A 22,553-nucleotide genomic window follows, 5' to 3' on the forward strand; every position below is an offset into this window, starting at 1 on the left:
GTCTCACCTTTGCTCCAGAGGGAGGCATAATTCCCTATCTCTTCCTCATTGTTCATGAAAGACATACCATATGAGTACTTGGTGGAAATCACTTGAAAAAGTCTTCTGCAAATAACACAGAGAGATAGTAGAACAACATAGTCTAAGTCACTAAAATTAATCACAAACAAATTTAAACTAACTAACTACCAAGGAATAAAGGAGTGCTGGGGGAAAAAATGACACATACAAAAAGTATAAACTACACAAAGTATGTGCTGTTATACACAAAGTATAACAGCAAGAACCAGAAAATATGGAGTCTCAAAAGAACAAAAGTAGCCCAGACAAAGGCATAGGGAACTCTGGGAGATACTGCTTATATAAAAATCCAGAAAGCCCTTCCCAAGTCATAGATCCAGAAATAGAATTGGCAGAAAGATGTATTAGAATTTCCTTTAGTTGCAGAATCTGTCTGTGATAATTGAGAAATTCAGCTTCATGTCTCCTGACTCCCTCCTCCTGTCTCTGAGAGCCTGTTCTCTGTCTTTTTCTGCAACAAGGACTTGTGGGCTGAAGTATTTTTGGCATGATAATCACCAAATTTAGCAGTTTTGGGATGGATTAATTTGCCCCAAAATGCTCTTTTCTCACCCACTTAAACATATTACCTTACCTTTGTCAAAACAAAAACAAAACACAATGCACAAAGATTGCATTTTCTTACCGGAAAGAACAGTTTGCAATAAAGGCTGTCTCCTTGGGTGTGCTAATTCCATTTTACAAAGGAGGAGCATATTGTTTTAATTAATCATATGAAAGCAAAATTAGCATGGTTATGTGAAAGGTGTTGTAAATCATTCTGATCCACTTCACTGAACAAAGAGCATCCAGTTATTCCAGAGTTGTTAAAGATTTTATCTACTCAAGTGAAAATTCAATTAGCAGTATCAGTTTCATATAAAAACTAAGGATTCCAACTACAGGAGGGCACAAACATTCTATGTGTATGAATCCTACCTGTGCCAGTATGATAAATTACTATAATTAACAGTATCCCATGCAAACTAAACAAAATTTACAGAAAGGCTGTGTAATGCCCATATTCCTTTTTACAGCCATTATTTTGATGTTGAACTTTTCTGTACATAAAATCTAACTCAGCTAGAAATCTTACATATGCCATTATTTGACTATGCTAGTGAGCACCTGAGCACTCACATAATGTGTCATAAGAGAGGTTGGTGTGCTAGGAAAAAATAGGCCACCTTGTTACACATATGTATCCAGTGTTCTACAGCCTTCAGAGCAGTAACATATCCTGCAGCACTGATGCTCCCTCTTGTTAACCTATAGCATCATCCCAAGGGTGGAAGGAAAGATACACAAATATTTCGTCAGGCAAAGTTGACATATGTGGGAAATTCCTTGAAGTACCTCTTTTCTCCAAAAAGTACAGTCCTGTCCCGAAGCCTTGGCTGTTTCTATATGTTCTTAAAGGGATGGTCTGCTCACTGAACACTGGCGGTTTTCCCCCAGGAATCCAGATGGCTCCAATTGCAAAAGGGCTGTGGGCAGTCTGAATTCTGTTTTTTTCGGTGCACTTTTCTGGGAATTTGGAAAGTGCGTTCCCAGAAAAGCGTGCCAAAAAAAAGGGAAGCCAAACGGCCCACAGCCCTTTTGCAAATGGATTCATCTGGATTCCTGGGGGAAAGTTGTCAGTGTTTAGGGAGTGGGCCGTCCCTTTAAGAGCATGTAGTAATGGCTCTTGACTGACTAGGTAAAAGAGAAGGCAATATGAACTGGGCTCTTCTGTTATAGTACAGAAGATGTCCTTGTTCTGGAAGAGGTGTTTTTGTGTGTATGTGCATGTGTGTGATAGAGAGAGAGACTTTGTAAGTGTACAGATAAAGTGTAGCTCCAGTTTTCATCCTGAAAGCAAACTAACAAACCTGTGCACAAAATACCAAATAGATTGGAAACACTGATACCAATCTAGTCAATAGAACCAGGCACATCACCTAAATGATGCACATTTAATTAAGTCATTTAGGACAGAGGAAGACATTTCAACAGACATAGAGCTGCTGCTGTGCCACATTATTCTCCTCTCTTCCTGGTACATTACCATCTGTTATAATGCAATGCATGACATGACATCATTATGCTGTGCATTTTCCTATAATTCCTTGTCAGCCAGTGGTGTGAGATTGTGAGTGGGGTGGGGAATTAACATCAAAATGACATCCTTTCAAGTTGTTTTAGACTAGATACTACCAGGAAGGATAAAAATTCTCTCTCTCTCTCTCTCTCTCTCTCACACACACACACACACACACACAGGTGACAGTTCTGAGCTCCTGTAATGTCTATTTCTACCCTTAGAAAATCTACTCGCAGTAAGCAGACAAAGGGTGGGAGAGAAGCTGACCGTTGGTGCAAAGCCCCTTTTTGTTTATGATGGTGGGAAAGAAAGGATGTGCTGGCAAGGCTCAGCAATTTCTTTACTTAATTTTAGTACATCAAAGATGTGCCACAGTTTTTAGCAATCCAGAAACACGTAATAACTTGACAGTAACACATGGCGAATTGTGGTTAAAAATAAATGATATAAAACTGGGTCTTTGGGATTTCTGCTATTTAACTGACATTATAGAAGTTCACTTCAAACAATTTTATTGTGCAACAAACATGATTGCTATGTATTCACCAATGTAACAAAAGTGTTGATGACATATACATACTTTTAAACACCCATGTACACATGCCTACACATTCAGCCTACATCAAGGCTGAATGTGCCATTGGCATTGACTTAGTAGGTAGGAAGAGAAGGATTCAAGTATTCCTATCTAAGGGGACCAGATGAAGAACAATATAGGGTTTAAATATTTTGGATAACTTCCTGACATTTTCATAATACATTTGGGCTTATCTGTTTTGCAATGTGAAAATAGCCCATAAATCTATCAATATGGACTGAAGGACTCTTAGTTGTGTGGTGGATGGCTTTCTTTCCATATAGAATGGAAACTCAGGTTCAAATATGCAAAGCAGTTGGTACTACTGTTTACCACCAGCATAAAACCTTTGAACATATGAAGCTTATACCAAGTCAGACCATTAATATATCCAATTGAGTATTTTTATTTTCTACTCTGACTGGCAATGGCTTTCTAGGATCTCATGCAGAGAAAAACCTTCCATAACAAATTGAATGTTATCTTAGTATCTCACCACAGGTTCTGTTGGAGATGCAACAGATTAGAACTGTAGAACTTTGAACTTTTGTTAGTGCAATGTCTTTGGTGTGGCAATGGCTGATTCTGCACACATTGGATAATGCACTTTCAAAGCACTTTATCAATCGTTTGAGGTGGATTTTTTGTTCCGCACACGAAAAAATCCATTCCAAAGGATCTATAAAGAGGATTGGAAGTGCATTATCCAATGTGTGCAGAATCACTCCATGTTGAAATCAGGCTGTTAGTAAAAGTGATGCCTTGCACACAACTAGGGCTGTGTAAATCAGATCTAAGAGAAAGAAAATACTGGCCCACATTCATTCATTTATTTCTTAACAGTCCAATGACCCAGGAATCTTGGACAGAGCCAGTCTTACAAATATTACCTTCTATTATCATGCACATAAAAGCCGCTGCTGCAAGAAATTTAGTCACAGCCAAAGTAATACCAGGGATAGCATTGGCTAGCAAGGAAGACATAGTAATAAGGGGAACCTCAGAAACTATCACTGGTTGTTTCCACAAATTTCTCAGTGGTGGTCAGTGCACAATCAAAGAAATCATGAGATAAAGTTTCCATCGTCCCAGACTCACATGAACATAATTAAACGGAGGGCCAAGCTACAAGTGATGAATGACACTTGAACGGCAAGTGGATTTCTCTCTGTTCACTTGCCCTCCACTTGCGCTCCACTCGATCCACTTGCCGTTCAAGTGTTATTCGTCACTTGTAGCTTGGCCCTGAGTAGAGCTGTCCTTCAAATCTACCCGCTAGGACAGCAGAGGGGAAAGCTTTTAGCCTGGTCAAAAGTAAAGCCCTCTGATATTTGGAGACAATCAGTTGGTGAAAATAAGATGGAAAAGTAAGAGGGAGCACAACAGCATAGAGTATACTCTGTGAGCCCTGCCAAGAGCTGACTTATGGTCTAATGCCTCTAGTGGTTGGTCTAAGGATAAAGTGGCAGATAATCTACCATTTCAACTGGTTGAGGTTCCTATGAATCAAGATACAGATTCTTGTTTGTCAGATTGTTTCTGTGCCTAAACTGATAACTCAATTGTCTTGTCACCGATTCAGAGGAAAGAGGACAAGCAAAAGCATCACTAAGGTAATTCCTGGCATGCTCCCAGAATGATCTGGCCAAGATCCTGCTTTGATTGTAGCCCAAGAACAAAATGTCCACATATCCAGTCAGTGTAGTTGTCAGGGCTTGTACGAGCTCTGGGGATCTGCTCTCCCTCCCCCGTACTTAAAAGTAAAAGGTGGGCCATTTTCTGTTTATTAATGTTGGTAACAGGCAGACAAACGTCCAGTTGGCTGAACAGTTGGCCAATGTGAATACGTATTTGACATGCAGTATGAGGAGGGAAAGAGATGCTAGAGAACATTTGTAGCAGCTGTCACTGTAATTTACATTATTTAAGTGAAAAGATTTATCCTACAGAAAAGTAAAAGCTTTGGCTAGGCAGCTGAATGTTGCATTTTGAGAAGCTAATATGAGAGGGAAGAAATTTTCTCCTGCATATTTCTTTTTAAAATTGTTGGCTGGGTATCTGGCTGCCACTTGAGGTTATATTGCTCCCTTCTGACCTACGGCCATTCCTGAGGTTCCATTCCAGTGAAGTTCTCCTTTTTGTCTCATAAACCACCTATTCTACTCATTAAATTTCTACTGTTCCAGCTTCCAAGCTCTGCTGAATGTCTGAAAACTATGCATGAACTTTCTCTCTCTCTCTCTCTCTCTCTCATTTGCAACCTCTTCCTTGCACCTTGATCAACTGGTCATTTGTTCTGTGACCTGTAGCATTTTAAGACACCATGTGATCTAATAGTGAATGGTGCAAAATGAACACTAGATGAATTTATAGTTTGTGTTAGGTATAATGGAACTAAAAAATACAGGACATTCCCTCTGCCAACCCGATGCATGCATACAAAACCAATTGTATCAAGGTCAGCCTTAGGTCACTATACATTATAAAACCCTCCCAAAGAAATTGGGGGTATTTTGACCCCAGAAGTCATGGACAAATTGGTTTACTCATTTAAAGTTTTCTACAGACACCAAACTCCTGTTATGCTTTCTTCCCAATGAACTGCAGGTCCCTGAAGTCCATCACTTCCCTCCCCACTGCCTTTCTTTTTTTAAGTTTGAGGTTTGTCAAAAGGGTAAGGGGGGTCATTCTGACCCCCAATAGACTTGGCTTGAAACTGAAAGTATTATGCATAACAACAACAACATTTGATTTATATACTGCCCTTCAGGACAACTTATTGCTCACTCAGAGTGGTTTACAAAGTGTGTTATTATTATCCTCACAACAATCCCCCTGTGAGGTGGGTGGGGCTGAGAGAGCTCTGGAAGAGCTGTGATTTACCCAAGGTTACCCATCTGGCTTCAAGCAGAGGAGTGGGGAATCAAAACTGGTTCTCCAGATTAGAGCCCTGATGCTCTTAACCGTTACACCAAACTGGCTCTCATAGTTGGGGTTTTTAGTGACCCCAACAAATACTGAAAAATGATTTTAGCACAGTTTCCATGTATAAATAGATGGACTGACATGTATTATCTCAATTTTATAGGAAAGTGGAGCAAATGGTGAAAAATAAAATTTCTCTACATAATTTATATCTACAGATATTTGTTGTGCAAAAATATCACATTTGAGCTTTTGGGTTTTACACTACTTTTGGAATTGGGGGTTAAAATTACCCCCAGGGAAAACCAGTGTTTGCAACCTGAATTGTTGTGTATATAGCAGGAGCAGATAAAAGCCCTGTGTTTGTGCTCTACCAAAGCTCCCCTTATATCCTATAGCCACATGGAAAAGCTCAAATTGAATTGTATTGCAATTTTGGAAAATGGGGTCATTCTGTCCCCAGCAAGACAAGCCTGGGCATGTTTGTAGGCATCCTCTGAATCTCTTCACATTTTCCAGACTTGAAGGAGCCATTCAAGCTGGAACTTTAGATGACCCCTAGCCATCTCTCCACTGAGCTGATTGCTTCCCATTGTTGCTCAGGAAGAGCTGTTAATTGTAAGGATCCCACAGGTGCAGCTTGAGGGCAGGTTACAAGAAGGCTAGCAGAAAGAATGCAGATATTTTTTCTTCTTTTTGTTAACTCTTTAACTGGCAGGAATGGAATTCTCCTTTCCATTGCAAGGGTCTGTTATGTGCCTACTTTTTCTTGTCTGTGTCATAGGCTATAAAAATGGTGGGGTCAATTTGACCCCAATTCCGTGACTGTGGGGTTATTACATTTTAACCTGAGGATATATGCACTGGGAATATATTGTTGTAATACATTGTAGTCCATCTATGAAAATCAAATTCAGCCATCTGCCTGGTCAAAACATTAAATTCCCACAGACCACTGTACTGTATTTTACCTATTTAAAAACATTCTGTGTCACCTGTTACCTCACTTTTTTGTTATCTTTTGTTCCATATTGTACTATTGTTACCTTAAGTTTCAGTTTTGTAACATGTTAAAATGATTACTTTATTAAAAATAGTTTTACAAATTCCCAACTGTGTCATGCTTTAAAATGATGGGGTCAATTTTACCCTACTTACAGTTCTGTGCAGTTTTGATGTTTTCAATGAGGGATAATTTTGACCCTGATTCCAAATTTTTCTCTCCTTTGTCCTGCATTGCTGAAGAATGTTATTCTTGAGCCCTGATTTTCCTTTGTAGCTAATGTCACGATTGAGAGAGCTATCAGGTTTCTATTATTTTTGCTGTAATATGGGGTCACTTTGACTCCTATTCTAAAGTAGTGTGGAGGTTTGAAATTCATCAAAAGATTAAACAATCACACAAAGTGCTCCTTCATATACTCATTGTTAGACCTTGTGTGTGCAACTTCCTAGTAAAGCACTCTTAACAACCAATGCTTGGACAACATAAACTTTGTGGATTATTAATTAGCATGCCAATTACCAGTAATATTAATTTGTATATTTTCAAATATGCAAATGGTCTTTCTTATACCCTCTCCTTGTTGAACTCTTGTTCTGAATTTTGATATAGGTTGGCTCTATAATTAATAGAAGTTTGCTGAACCCTGATCTACAACTGCTTAAAGGTATGGGCCAGGTCCGTTCACAGCTTGACTTAGTTGCCCAGATAGAACAGGCATTTTATAAACTAGGGATTTAGAGAGATATCCTGATTAGTCCTGGGTGACGCTTGAAGTTGGAATGGAGATCGAAGCCCTGGCGGTGCTGTTAGGCCGAGTATGCCAATTATCCTCCTTTGGGCACAAGTTGTAAATAGGGTTGCCAGGCTTGTGCCTGGCGATCCTAGGAGCATTTGGGGGTGCAGTATGGGGAGGCAGAACATTATGCAATGCGGCAGCTATCACCATATTGCATGAAATCTCCCAATCTCATGGTAAAGGCAAGCAACCTGGCAAGCTAGTTGTAAGATAGTGGCTCCTAGTTGGTAGAAGTCATGATTTGAATCCAGCCTTGACATCTTACACATTCTCAATTAACTACAAAACCATCAGATGAAGGATGTCAGATACAAAGATACAAATGAGTTTTATAACTTTTGGTCATCCAGTGAAAGGAAAAAACAAGGATCCAATACAATAACAAATATAGAAATTAAAAATTCAGAGGTCAGGTAGAATGAGAAATTGTTCAATTAGAATATATCAATATTTTTTCTCCAGCAAATGTTGATCACATTGAAATTACCTAGATGTATTTGTATTCCTCCTAATTTTAAGTATTACCTTGTTAACTCGGTTGATTTTTCTCTGCATGCCAGCCCATGTGGAACCCTCTTCCTTTTGGGTCCCCTTTTTGATTAAAGTAGATTCTTGCCTATAGAATTCATTGTATTAGTTTAAAAATTAATATTTTCTTGGATTTGGATCCAGTGAGGCATGCCACAATAATTATACAGAGATATCTAAGGTATCTCCATCTGTTTATTTGCCGTAGCAAAGTTACTCTACTGCATGGAATTTGTCACTGGTTTTCTCTGCCCCCTATTTCAGATTCTCACAGAAGTGTTCTAAAGCCACTGTTTCAAAACTACTGGCTTTAGAATCCTTCTCTGGGGATAGAAGTAGCATAATTCTTCTCTCCCACCCCCATGACAACACACAATGATGAAAAGAAAAAGCAGTTTGTATACTGGAAAGGCAGGGTTTTTTTTGCTTTATTTTTTCAAATGCACCAGAAGATTTTGAGTTCACAAGGACTCTGAGGAGCCTGTGATAAGAAGCAGCGCATGCAGAGAGAAAAATTCTACTGAAAGAATCAGGGTGAGAAGTGGGAAAATGAAAAATAAACACAGAGCAATAGCGAACCCTTCAGGAAGACTGACAGATAAATGAAAGGTCAAGAGGGAAAATAACAAAAAAAAAGTCCTGGCACTGAGAGAAGCCTTCTTGATGGGCTAATGATTCTAGGTTGGATCCTACAAGCTTTCTGGTTGCACAAGAAGGAAATGAGATATTTTATTTGATTCTTTCTGCTTATTTCTGATTTCTTTAGGCTTCACAGAGCTGTGAGTGGGGAATCCCCTTCTTTAAATCCTGCCTCAGCTATGCACATACAGGGGAGTTAGGGAAAGCCTCTTTATTAGCCTCAGTATTCAGTTTGTAAAATGAGGCTTATAAACTGTTCTATATCATGGATAGTAAACACTACCAATATAATTAACTTTCAGAATACAGGACAGGAACTATAATATCATCAATACATCTAATTCTCAAGATGGCCCCATCTGTGGATACTTAAGTCCAGAGACTGGAGCCATGAACAGGCAAGACAGTTCTTTCTACAAACCTGCGAAAAAGCTTCAGGTTTGCAGAAAAATCTGAAAATGAAAACAATCCCAAAACATTGCGGGTTAACCACCCCAAATTATAGAAGCAGCACCAATACCTTTGAGATCTCGGTGGCCATTTTGAAGGTTTCTAGGCAACCACAACAATATTGCTAGCTTCCAAGTATTGGCTTCTATTTATAAAATGCAGAGGTGACTAGGAGGTAGCAGGATCTTTTCTTGGGCAATTTTGGCCTCCCAGTCTACCCCTGATTCCTACCTACCTGTCCTGGAGGGAGTACTTATCAGGGCCAAAACCAGCAGCAACCATCTTGCAACTTGTTGCCATGCAATTTGCACAAATCACTCAGTTGTGGCAGTGGCTACAACTTCATGCAACACAACTTGCCTGGGCCCAGCCACAGCCTCCATACAACTTGTGTGATCTGGCTGCTCCCAGCGGTGGTCACCATACAACTCACCTGAGCAATTTGTTACCCTACAGCTCTTGCAACTTGGCAAGACTTTTCCCAGGGAAAGGCTGCCAGGGGTCAGAAGGAGGGGAAGCTCAGAGCTAATGTGGTGTAGTGCTTAATGTGTCATACTAAGATCTGGGAAGCCCATGTTCAAATCCCCACTCTGCATTGGGAGCTTTCTAGGTGACCTTGAGCCAATCACTCTCTCACACACTATGTCATAGGGTTGTTGTGAGGATAAAATGGAGGAGAGGAGAATGATGTCAGCTGCGTTGGGTACCCACTGAGGAGAAAAGTGGGGTATGAATGAAGTAAATAAATAAAACTGAAGACAGATTAAAGAAAGATTGGTTGGTGAACTTGAGGGAGAGAAGGAAGCAGGAAAGGGGGAAAGGATATAGGGGCTGTCAGAAGGAGAGAAAAAGGAAATAGCACGGGGGGAAAATTACAGGGGGAAATTAAGTGACCCATGCAAGATCTTGGAGGCTCTTCTCTTCTTATATTTAATTCTCAACATACTCTAGAAGCAGATCATTGCATCCTCAGATTAGGGCTATGAAGAGGTAGCACAGATCTTTGTAAAGACCAGGGACAACACCTAGGTTTGCAGAAAAATCTGAAAATTAAAAATAAAAGTCCCCAAACCTCAACTTGCCTGGCAAAAAGCTGAAATCTCACATTATGTTGCAAGATAATATCTTGGCAGATATTTTGCAGATACGTTGCAAGATAATATCTTGGCAGATATTTTGCAAAAGCCATGAGAGGCACTGCAAGTGATTGGGCAGGCAGCTGACAGTGTGTTTGTGTGCAGCAGCAATGGGGAAGCCACAAAAAAGTAGTAGTTTGTGTGCAGGTGCTCACATTTGAATTTTTAAAAATGCAAGCAAGATTGGCATAACCAGCTACACGCACAAAAAGTAAGGAGTAGTCAAGAGATGTAGGTTTGTGATAGCTCCAGTTTTGCCTCTCTCTAAAAATGACCAATCAAATCAGAGCCATTAAAGAGCAATTAGTTGAGAGAGAGCAGGGCAGAGATGACTGCTTGAGCCAGTGAATGAGAAAACAGGTTTTGATGCGGGCTGAGGAAAAGATAACTTGTAACAAAGAGTCTTCCAAGAATGAATAGTTTTAAAGTTCAAAAGTTCAAGTGCTGATAAATGTTGAATATGTATTTACATGAATCACTCCAGAGTAGGTTTAAGCCTTCAATAAAAGTTAACTCCTTTGTTTCAGTTAACCCTGTTGCCTCAATGTGTACTGTCTGAGGGGGAAGAAATACACACATGCACAAAGCTTCTGCCACTATATTTCATCTGAACAATTGGTGGCAGTATGAAAGGGAAGATGAAGCAATGTTTAGTTCCCAACCCCAATAGCTCTATTAAGTACCTTGATGAGGGGTGGTTGAAAAGGGGAACTAGGCTACCTTGTCTGAAAGTATCTCTGGGAAAGAGCAGGAGAACTGTGTGTAAAGAGGTTAGGTACTCATGAAATTAAGCAGAGGTAAGATGAGTAGCAAAGTTTATGACAGCCTGACACATTTGTGCCTCTGAGATGAGAGTGAGGCAGCTTTGAGGTGGCAAGGTTTTCACAATGAAAAAACAGCAGCAGGAATCTTGGGGGAAGGGACCAAAGCTCTGGTAGTAGGAGAAAAGGAAGCACTGTTATAGTAGAAGGGAGGCAGTGGTGGCAGTTTTGATGATGGGAAGGGGGAGGCTGCTGGAGCCTATCAGCAGTGCTGCGTGCTGCCTGTCTTGGCAGTACTGCTGGCTCCATATGGGGGTTGGTGGCGAAGTCAAGGTGGGAAATGAGATTTCCTGGCCCACGTCTTCTATGGTTCCACTTTTGTTCCCATCATTGAGGGAAACTCCCCATCCTTTCCAGACATCCTCAGGGCCATAAAAGTTTATCTGCTGGACTGCTTGAGCTGTCAGAGCACCAAGAATCACTGAAAAGAGCTAGGGCATGCATCCCCTTTCCAATCATCCATAGAATGACTGGAAGAGTGCACCTGCGAAGACCATCCCAGCTGACATGCTGTTAGAGCACTAGGGATGTCCAGAAAGGTGAAGGAACCTTGTAGACATCCTTGTGTCTGTAAGAGACACAGTTGCTGATGTAAATAGATGCAAGAGGAAAGTCTAAAGCTGTGCAACACATATAATAGGAACATAGAGTGTGAGAAGTGAGAATCAAGGTAATCTCAAAATCATAAAATGAGAAATAGAACATTTAAACATTGTAATCCTGGGTGTGAGTGAACTGAAGTGAACTGGATTAGTAGGACATTTTTAGCCAGAAAATTACAAAGTGTTTTACTCTGGAAATGATAAATTCAGAAGAAACAGTGAAGTGAGGCATAGCACAAGCAATCAGGAGCTATAATGCAAAATCTGATCAAACAATATCTATCAGACTTCATGGAAGGCCTATCCACATAACTATCACTGAAGTTTACAACTCAACTACAGATGCTGAAGACAAAGAAATTTAAAGCTTTTATGCAAGTATCCAGGAAGAAACTGATCACACACCCAAACAAGATGCACTAATATTCATAGGTTACTAGAATGTGAATGCAGGAGGCAAAACAGAATTAAACATTGTTGGAAAATTGTAGTAGGATTATGAACCAAAGCAGAAGAGAGTCTCATAGAATTTTGTGAAGCCAACCGTTTGTTCGTTGCAAACACATGCTTCAGGCAACCGATGATTGTATACATGGAAATCACCGAATGGCCAATACAGCAGTCAAATCGATTACATAATTGGAAGCAGAAGATGGGAAAGCTCTATTCTCTCTGATAAAACAAGACTAGGAGCTGATTGTGGTACAGACCACAAGTTGTTAATATCAAAAATTAGAATATAGCTTACGAGAAATACTAAAGGAATCATAGTGCCAAAATGTAATCTAAACAACATTTCTGAAGAATTTAAAGACCACGTAAAGAACAGACTTGCATTACTAAATTTAATTGATCATGAACTGAAAGAACTGTGGGCTGATACCAGAGACATTATCAAATAAGAAGGTAGCCGAAAGAAAGGAGAAGCCTAGATTCATGACTGATGAAACTCTTAAAATTGCTAAAGATAGATAAGAAGCAAAAGGTGACAGAAATAGAATTCAGACTTTAAATGTAGATTTTCTGCAGCTTACATGGAGATAAAAAGAGATCTATTATAATACCCAGTGCAGAAAAATAGAAGAGAACAAAAAAAAAAAGAAAAAGAAAAAGGAGCGATCTGTTCCACACGATCCAGGAAATCAAAGGAAAATTCAAACAATGGATGCTGAAAGTTCAACACAGAAAAAAAATATCCAATCAGGACAAAATAAAGAAAAGATGGAAACAATACACTGAAGAACTATAAAAGAAGAGATGAAAGGACAACCGAGTCCTTCAAAAAAGAATTTTTTGATGAAGAGCCTACAGTTTTAGAAAGTGAAAGGAAAGCTGCACTCAAAGCAATCGGAAAAAACAAATCACCTCGAGTAAGTAGGATATCGATAGAGCTATTTCAAGCTACAGAAACTAAGTACATTAAAATCTTAAGAAGAATATGTCAACAAATAGGGAAAACAGAACAATGGGCTGCAGACTGGAAATGCTCAATTTACATTCCAATTCTGAAAAAGGAGATGTCAAAGATTGGAGCAACATTAATTTCGACGGTTGTTGTGGGTTTTCCGGGCTGTATTGCCGTGGTCTTGGCATTGTAGTTCCTGACGTTTCGCCAGCAGCTGTGGCTGGCATCTTCAGAGGTGTAGCACCAAAAGACAGAGATCTCTCAGTGTCACAGTGTCTCAGTGTCTCAGCCCGGAAAACCCACAACAACCATCGTTCTCCGGCCGTGAAAGCCTTCGACAATACAACATTAATTTCCCCTGTAAGCAAAATGTGTAACCCTTGCCCACTAGAGGGAGATAGACTGTTGGGGTATTCCTTATAAGGAAAAAAAGGCGCAATGTTCCCTGAGAGACTGGAGGGCCGGAAGCTGCAGGGAGAAGCACTTTCTCCTCAGAAACACTCCTTTCTATGAACTCTGTATTAATGTTATAGGACTCCTGTGAAGAACAGAAGGCATCTCAACATAGAGCACAGCTACAAGTTGCTGCAATTCAAGGGACTGATCACCATACAGAAGTCAGAAAGACTGAGACCTGGGTCTGCTTGAGTAAAACAGGCCTGTTTTGTTACATGATTGTTGTTATATATGCTTTATTATTGTATTGTTCCAAATAAGATGTTTTTTCCCTCAAGTTTGTTCATTGTAATCTTTTATAAATGCAAGTGTCACAAGGTGGGATCACACTGTCATAGACATGAACTCTCCCAGTTCTCAAATTAGATAAATGTGTTTATTTGATATTGCCCTTGAACAAAACAGGTTAGAGATACTCAGAATTCTACAACAAAGTCTCTTACCACATATGGAATGAGGAATTCCATGCTAGATTCAGAAAAGGAAGGGGCACTAGAGATCACATTGCAACTTTACAATGGATAATGGAGCACAGCAGATAATTTGAGAAGAAAACTACAGTATGCTTTATAGATTACAGCAAAGCTTTTGAATGTCTGGATCATGAAAAGCTATGGATAGTGTTTAAAATAAATGGTCATGCCACAACATCTGATTGTTTTAATGTGCAATCTGTACTCTGGACAAGAGGCTACTGTTAGGACAGAATATGGGGAAACAGAATGGATTCCAATTGTCAGATTGTCAGACAAAGATGTATACTATCTTCTTACCTGTTCAATATATATGCAAAACATATAAGGAAAGATGGATTAGATTTAAAAGAAGGTGGAGTGAAAATTGGTAGAAGGAATATTAACAATTTGAGATATACAGATGATACCACATTATTGGCAGAAAATAATGAAGACTTGTTGAGGCTTAAGGGAGAAAGTGTCAATGCAGGATTACAGCAGAATATCAAGAACACAGAAGTAATGACTATCAAGGAAGTAACTCAACTAACTCAAATTGTTAAACATTTCTATTCCTTGGCTCAACTGTCTACCAAAAGGGAGACTTCAACCAAGAAACTGGAGGGAGATTGAGATTTAGAAGTGCAGCCATGAAAGAACTAGAAAAGATCCTTAAGTGTAAAGAAGTGTCACTGGAGACCAAGATTGATTGATTGGTTGGTTGGTTGATTTTCTTTGGATTTCTATTTTGCCCTCCCCACAAAGGGCTCAGGGCGGATTAAAACATTTTAAAAACATGTATTGTCGAAGGCTTTCATGGCCGGAGAACGATGGTTGTGGATTTTCTGGGCTGTATTGCTGTGGTCTTGGCATTGTAGTTCCTGACGTTTCGCCAGCAGCTGTGGCCACAGCTGCTGGCGAAACGTCAGGAACTACAATGCCAAGACCACGGCAATACAGCCCGGAAAACCCACAACAACCATTTTAAAAACACATTAAATTTCATTTATACAATTAAAATCATAAACAGATTTTTTAAAAACTTCACTCTCAGATGGTGGCAATCAATAGCAGCAGACACAGTTTGGCAAGATAAGGTGGTGGACAACCTTAGTAAGGAGGGATTCAGATTTTATTCTTCTCCATTTTTTATTTTTCAGCTGGTGGAGGCCAGGGCTGACCTCAACCATATGCCTGGTGGAACATCTCTGTCTTCCAGGCCTGGAAAAATGATAACACATCCTGCCGGGCCCGAGTCTCAGTGGACAGAGAGTTCCACCAGGCTGGGACTAGGACCGAGAAAGCCCTGGCTCTGGTTGAGGTCAGGCATGCCTCCTTGGGGCCAGGGACCACCAATAGTTGTTTCTCTTCCGACTGGAGTGTCCTCTGGGGCACATATGGGGAGAGGCAGTCACGCAGATACGCTGGTCCCAGTCTGCATAGGGCTTTGTAGGTTAATACCAAACCCTTGAATCTGATCTGGTACTCCATTGGCAGCCAATGCAGCTGGTGCAATGTAGGTGTTATATGCATTCCAGTTGGCACTGCTGCATTTTGAATCAGTTGCAGTTTCTGGGTCAGGCTCAAGGGAAGCCCTGCATTGAGCGAGTTAAAGTAGTCCAGCCTAGAGATGACCATTGCCTGGTTAAGTTGCTGACTGAGAGGTATGGGACAAGCTGCCTCCATCGTAGATTAAAAAAAGAGGACCTGGCAACTGCTGCAACCTGAGCCTCCATTTTCAAGAAGGCATCCTGAATCACCCTCAAACTCCTAACCGATGACACTGGCATAAGCAGCGCAATGATGGACACGGGTCCAGGAGGCACATGGTGGGTGTTACCACTCTCAGGATCCTGTCAATACCATTCTCTCAGAGTGGACCAAAATGGTCAAATGTTGACCCAGAAGACAGCCAAGGGGTCTCTAGTTCACATACTGTATCAACCATGGTTGGCAAATCGAAGTGGCGAGACAAGATTTTATCAGCGAAGAAACTCCCCAAAGTCTCACTGCTTATATTCAAATTCAAAATCTGATGGTTTCCATCTATCAAGGAAGTCAACAAATGAACCACATTAAATAATTTTGCTGGGTGTGAGCTAGCTGACTCGATGGAGGCTGCATAGAATTCCTTCTTTACAGTCTTCACCTCATAGGATTTCATAAGTGTCCTATAAGATGATCTTGCTTCTTTGTCACAGGATCACTACCACACTTGTTCAAGCTGTCTTAGCTCCTGCTTCTTCCGGCATAGTTCCTCTGTATACCATGGAACCCATCAGTCCCGAGGGCGAAGAGGGCAAAAGGGGCCAATCTCGTCAATAGCTTTGGAGAGCCAGCCTTGCCACTCCTCCACCAGCTCATCCAACAAACCACCATGGAGCATTGGATCCTGCAGAGCATTCTGTATACAAATAAGTAGCTGATTAGTTTAAATTAACATAGCTTCTTGGCTTTCCTTCCCCTTCAAGATTGTCAGGTCACAATACAAAAGTAACAATGGAAACTTTAATCATATTTATCCTTGCATGCAATTAGTCTTCTTTTCTTCATATACCCACTTTTAGATTCCTGTTTATCAGTGTATTGCTTAGAGCGGAACTACAAGTGACAAAAGGCACAGATTGGACACTTGTCAGCTTCCCTCAAGTTTTGATGGGAAATGTAGGCATCCTAGTCTTGCAGCTTGGCTCTCTGACTGCTGTCCAATGGACTTTTCAACTGTCACTTGTCCAACATTCCACCAAGCTGCCTACATTTCCCATCAAAACTTGAGGGAAGCTGACAAGTCTCCAACCTGTGCCTTTTGTCACTTGTAGTTCTGCTCTAAGTCTTCATCTTCTTTCAAAATCCTTTGCTGCAGGTCCCTGTTAGGGAGAACATTTTGTTATAATTTCAAACCTGGAATTCAGGGAGGACGCATTTTACCATTTATTCCTGAATCTTCTATAGGTCAGTACTAGTTTGGGTTTCAGATCTTTCCCCCCCAGGTTCTAGAATTTTTGGACCATTGTTTTCAATTGGAGAACCAATTTGAGGGTCTGGTTCAATTGTTTTTAAAGATAATGGCACTAAATCTACACAGAACATAATCCTCTAATCTAAAGACCTCCTAATTTTTCAAGAAGAATGGACAAGAGGATTAAATTTTACAGACCCCCAAATTTGGTGCCCCTTAGTGCACCTCTCTGCACTGTTTCGTATGACAGAAAAATGGAGGCCCACCAGTGGAGCTGGCCACTGGCCTTAAAAAAACTTCCTGACTGCATCTGGTTTCTTTACGTACTCTTACAGTGACTGATGGGCAATATTTTTTTAAACCTTTTTGCTGAAACTTTCCATTTGCCATCTTTCTTTGTTGTGGTTTGTTGTCTCCTTTCACAAAATAATGACAGCTTCCTTTTCAGAAAGCTGCCCCCCACTCTGTCACTGTGATCTTTGAAAATAGTTTACATTAAAAAATAGCATGTGTGTGTGTGACTGCAAGTGATGAATTAATCAACCAGTTGCTTTGAGACATGTCTTCATGCTAGGCATCCACTGTAGGTGTAACCTAATTACTATGTGGAGTCCTGGTGAATGGGATCTCTCATTCCTCTGTAAATGTCATCTGGCTCAGAGCAGTAACTGTAGGTCTGAAAAATTGCATTTCTGGGGCTTGTCTCCAATGGTGATTGGCTGGGAGCACTCCTGATCCCTTGCAAGGATCCAGTTTGAAGGTAGAAATGACATATATGTGAAATTAGGAGAATCAAAGATAAACAAGATACCTGTTTCTGCTGATAATGGTAAGCACCCAAACAAACCAACAAACAACCAAATGAAAAACATCATGGATTGTTTGGGGGGGGGGGTGGAGTTCTTAATGCCTAAGAATCCCAGATTGTGTCTGGAAATCATGGTATTGACTTGAAGCAGAAATCTTTGTGAATCTTTTCAGTTCAGGAACATCAAGATGCACACCCTTATTCCTTGCTCTTTTCAGAGCCTCAACTGACAATGGTCCATCTCCTCAGGGAAATTACAGTATAAGCACTCTGAAAGCTTTGTTCCTACGAAATTGGGATGTTTCTGAACATTCTGTTTGATTACTGTAGTAATTTGATCAGAATCAGAGCACTTATTTCTTACAAGCACTTATTTCTCCTAATTTGAAAAACTCTTACATAGAAAGAGGTTTTTTTTTTTAAAAAAATCAATACAACTTCTATATATATTTTTTCCCAGATCATTTTTATACTATAAATATGCAATTACTATTCATTTTTGTGGGTCAGGCAGACATTTTTTTAATCAAGGTAAGCACATCTCTTGCTGTGATAACACATTTTCTTAGCATTCAGGTCACAATGGTGTTACAAATTGAGTAGTCTTGATTATTGTAAATGGGCCTGTCATTATGGTTTTATCTAACTAAAAGTAAATGGCAAAGTTACCTTAATAACTGGAGATCTCTCTCTCTAGCTTTTCTAATGACTTACTCATCAGAAGAAGAGAACTGGAAACAGTTTGATTTGGGGCAGAGTCTGAGTGACTCATACACAGGGTGTTAGTGGAGAGGATGAACCTAAATGGGATGGGGTGAGAGTGGGATCTGCAAATATTATTCCTTGGGACTCCAAGTTGGAATTAATGGATGCACTTCTTGCTAAAGGGGTCTCTTTGCTTCCAAAGTAAGCTACTTGTATGCTTGGAATTAAACAGATATTGCACAGTTACCTTTAGGCTCCAGTGCTGCTCTCTCCTATTATATTAGAAACAGATTTTGGAAAGAGGCTGCCTGTCATTTAGGAACCACACTTTTTTGTATCTATTTGTTAGTGAATATATTTCTAATCTTATACTGATGGATTATTTCTAATATAATAGACATATTGCAAGTGTGAATGTGAATTGGCATAAGCATAACATTAAGGAAAGGGCATTTAATTTTTTTTTCAGAACAGCCCTCCAAGTGTGAGTGGTTCGCTGGGAGCACTCCTGTTTCCATTTTCACCGTTGGAGACAATATCATCAGACTAATGTAGACTTCTTTTGAAAAGAAGGTTTCTATATCAAAACTAGCCTGAGGGCTTTTCTTCACAGGGTTTTTTCATCAGTTCTGGCCCCAAACAACTTCGATTTACCCCCTGAGTTCTGCATGCATGACCATAATGCCTTGGTTCAATCTTCAAATTACTTACCATACTCTTTCAAATTCTGCTCCATGAAAAGTTGCATTTGCTGCAGAATAAATTCCCCCCCTGTGTTTTCTGAGGTTTTTCTCTTGGCACATACATCCCAATTATTTTATATCGAAGTTAAAAGACAGCTTTTTAAGAACTGCAGGATGTTTTCTATGATGAAAGATGCAGAGGAGTTAGCCGTGTTAGTCTGTGGTAGCAAAATCAAAAAGAGTCCAGTAGCACCTTTAAGACTAACCAATTTTATTGTAGCATAAGCTTTCGAGAATCAAGTTCTCTTTGTCAGATGCATGATACAGAGACTGGTCAAATATAGAAGAGGAGGGAGGAGAAGGGGAGGAGAGAGAAGAGGCAATTAGGGGGGGAGGGGGAGGGTGCAACCAAAACATTCCTTTGCTAGTATATGTAAACATCTCCTTTTGGAGTGTGGATCAGTTGGTTTCAAAGGAGTTTGCCCTGTTAGTTTGTAGCAGCCAAACAGCTAGACCATCCAATTCCAATGTAGTATGAGCCTTCGATAACCACAGCTCTCCTTGCCAGATGCATCTGACAAAGAGATCTGTGGTCCCCGAAAGCCCACGCCAGGTGCCACTGAGCTCCCCCAGACCCCGCCTCTGCAAAGGAAATCTGTTACCTGTAATAATGTGATAACCATTCATAGTCCCTATTCAGTCCCAGCTTGACAGAGTCAAATTTGCATATGAATTCCAGTTCAGCAGCCTCCCGTTGGATTTTGTTTTTGAAAGGTTTCTGTTGAACTACAGCGACCTTTAAGTCTTTGATGGAATGTCCTGGTAGATTGAAGTGTTCTCCCACTGGTTTCTGGACGTTTCCATTTCTAATGTCAGATTTGTGTCCATTTATTCTTTTGCATAGAGGTTGGCTGGTTTGTCCAATGTACAGAGCAGAAGGACATTGTTGGCACATGAGGGCATATATCAGATTGGAGGATGAGCAGCTGTAAGAGCCAGAGACAGTGTAGTTGATGCCATTGGGTCCTGTAATTGTATTCCCTGGGTAGATATAGGGGCAGAGCTGGCATCTGGGTCTGTTGCAGGGCCTGGTACCTGTGTTGGTGACTCTGCTGGCCGATTCATGGTTGTGAGTGAGAAGTCATTTAAGGTTCAGGCTAGGGATACCAGGTCCCCTGAGGGGGCAGGGGATCCCCTGCTCCCACCCTCTGTCCCCTGCCACCACTTATATGGTCAGCGGGGCAGGAGGCAGCAGGGGAACAGACCTCCTGAGTGTGCTCCTGGGATAGTGCATCAATATCACTCCCAGGAGTGATGTCATCATGCTGCCCTGAGAGCGCTCATGTGTACTGCAGCATGCCAATTTGGGCCCTACATGGGCCAAATTGGGTCAATTTGGGGCCCAAATTAGCCCACTGTGAAGCACACATGCATTCCTGGTCCACATGATTATGCCACTTCTTGGAAGTGATGTCATCATGCAGGTTCGGGAGTGTGTGTACGTGAGAGAAACAAAAAAAAGGTCAGGCCTCCTCCCTCCCACTGGGAGGATAAGGGGATCTGGCAACTCTAGCCTAGGCCATATCTTTCCCCCTCCCCTATATCCCCCTGCATACTGACTGTTTAAACAGCAATTTGTAACCACCCACTTTCCTCACCTTTTTTCCTCCACCACTCTCAGCACTCGCCCTTTAAAAAAAAGGTTTTTTATGTGTTGTGTGTGCATGCCAGGGCTTTTTTTCTGCCCAAACATGGTGGAATGTAGTTTTGGCATTGCTCGGTGCCGAGAGCTGGAGGAGATGGTGGCGGCAGGCAAGTGCCCACACAGCCCCTCTACCGGGCTGGCCGAGCAGCCTCTCTGTCCTGGCGCCGGGAGCTGGAGGAGCTGGTGGCAGTGGGTGGTGCCCATACAGCCTCTCTGTCAGGCCCACTGTACAGCTTCTCTGTCCTGGCACCAGGAGCTAGAGGAGGTGGCAGTGTGTGTGGGGGGGGGGGAGTGGCTGAGCAACCTCTCTGCTGTGGCTATGGGAGCTGGAGGAGGCAGCGGTAGGGGGCAGATGGCTGACTGCAGGTGGGCAGTCAGCTACATGGTGTGCCCTGGCCTCAGCTGGCTCGCATGCTTTAGGATTGCCAGCTCCAGATAAGGAAATTCCTGAAGATTTGGGGGCTGGCACCTGGAGAGGGTGGAGATTGAGGGTGTCTGCTTCCTGCTCCTGTAGCTGTATTCCACCCCCCCCAAGTCTGCCCCACATTATCACCCTGGTATAAATATTAAGGAAGTTCATGTTTCTTAACACTTTCAGCACTGTATCCAACTTCTGGTTGTTTTCGAATTTCTGCAACCCATTCCTTATTGTATTGTTTATTGAATGCCCCTTTCTGTTGATTGTATTGACTTACACTGTCGCGCACAGGGCTGGGCACAGCAGGCAGGAGGCTCACTGGTACTGCAGGGCTGAACACAGCAGGCAGGAGTTCAGTATTACAGAAGACAGCAAACCAGGGTCCAGGAGTCAGGCCAGGTGTCAGGGTCAGGCTATCAGTCAGAGAGAGAGGGGCAGGCAGAAGAGTAGTCAGTAGGCAGGCCAAGGTCAAAGTCCAAGCAAGCAGTAGAGCAGGGTACACGAATGTCCAGGTAGCAGGGAGTGGCGAGCTGAGTTGCTTCCATGCTTGGTTTCCTCAGCGTCTTCCTTTATTGCTGTCCTAATGAGGGACAGCTGTTGCCTCTCCCTCGAACAGCTCAGCTCAGCGTTGTGCTTGCAGACAGCCACTCCTACGCCTCTCCAGCAGCGCTGCCTTATCTCTAAGTTTCCTCCTTTCAGCTGGACCCAGAGGCTCAGATTTCGCTCTTGCCCTGGGGGAGTCTTTGTCTCTTACAGCCTCTGTGGAGGTTTCTGGCTCTTCCTCGTCCCTGACAGTCTCTGCAGAAGCTCCAGGCTGTTCTTGCTGAATTCCCTCTGGAGCAGCAGCAGTGGTTTCTGACTGCTCCTCCTCTCCCATAGCTTCTGCAGGGGCTTCCGACTCTAGAGGAGATCCTGCTGGCCCTTCCTGCTCATCTTCTGAGGAGGACTCTGAGGAGGACTCTGAGGCACTAGGTAAGGTGGCCAGTCAGGGCTGGGGCTGACTCATGACATACACTGTGAAATGTGCCTTGAGTCTCAGTGAGAAAGGCTGACTATAAATATTGTAAATAAAATAAAACAAATAGCAACCCTGCAAGGTTTTTAAGGTAAAGATGTGCAGAGGTGGTTTCCCATTGCCTGCCTCTGTGAAACAACCCTGGAGGGATCAGCTACTTAGCTTCCAAGATCTAAGATCAGACTAGCCTGAGTTGTCCTGGTCTGGGCTGAGGTGGTATACTGGCCCATACGTGGAGTATTCAGTTAACTCTTATGCTAAAATAACTTAATAGACCTTTCATCCACACATTTCTCTAATCATTTTTAAAGTCCCTATTAC

The sequence above is a fragment of the Eublepharis macularius genome, chromosome 4 (assembly GCF_028583425.1).
Source record: "Eublepharis macularius isolate TG4126 chromosome 4, MPM_Emac_v1.0, whole genome shotgun sequence".
Taxonomy (NCBI): Eukaryota; Metazoa; Chordata; class Lepidosauria; order Squamata; family Eublepharidae; genus Eublepharis; species Eublepharis macularius.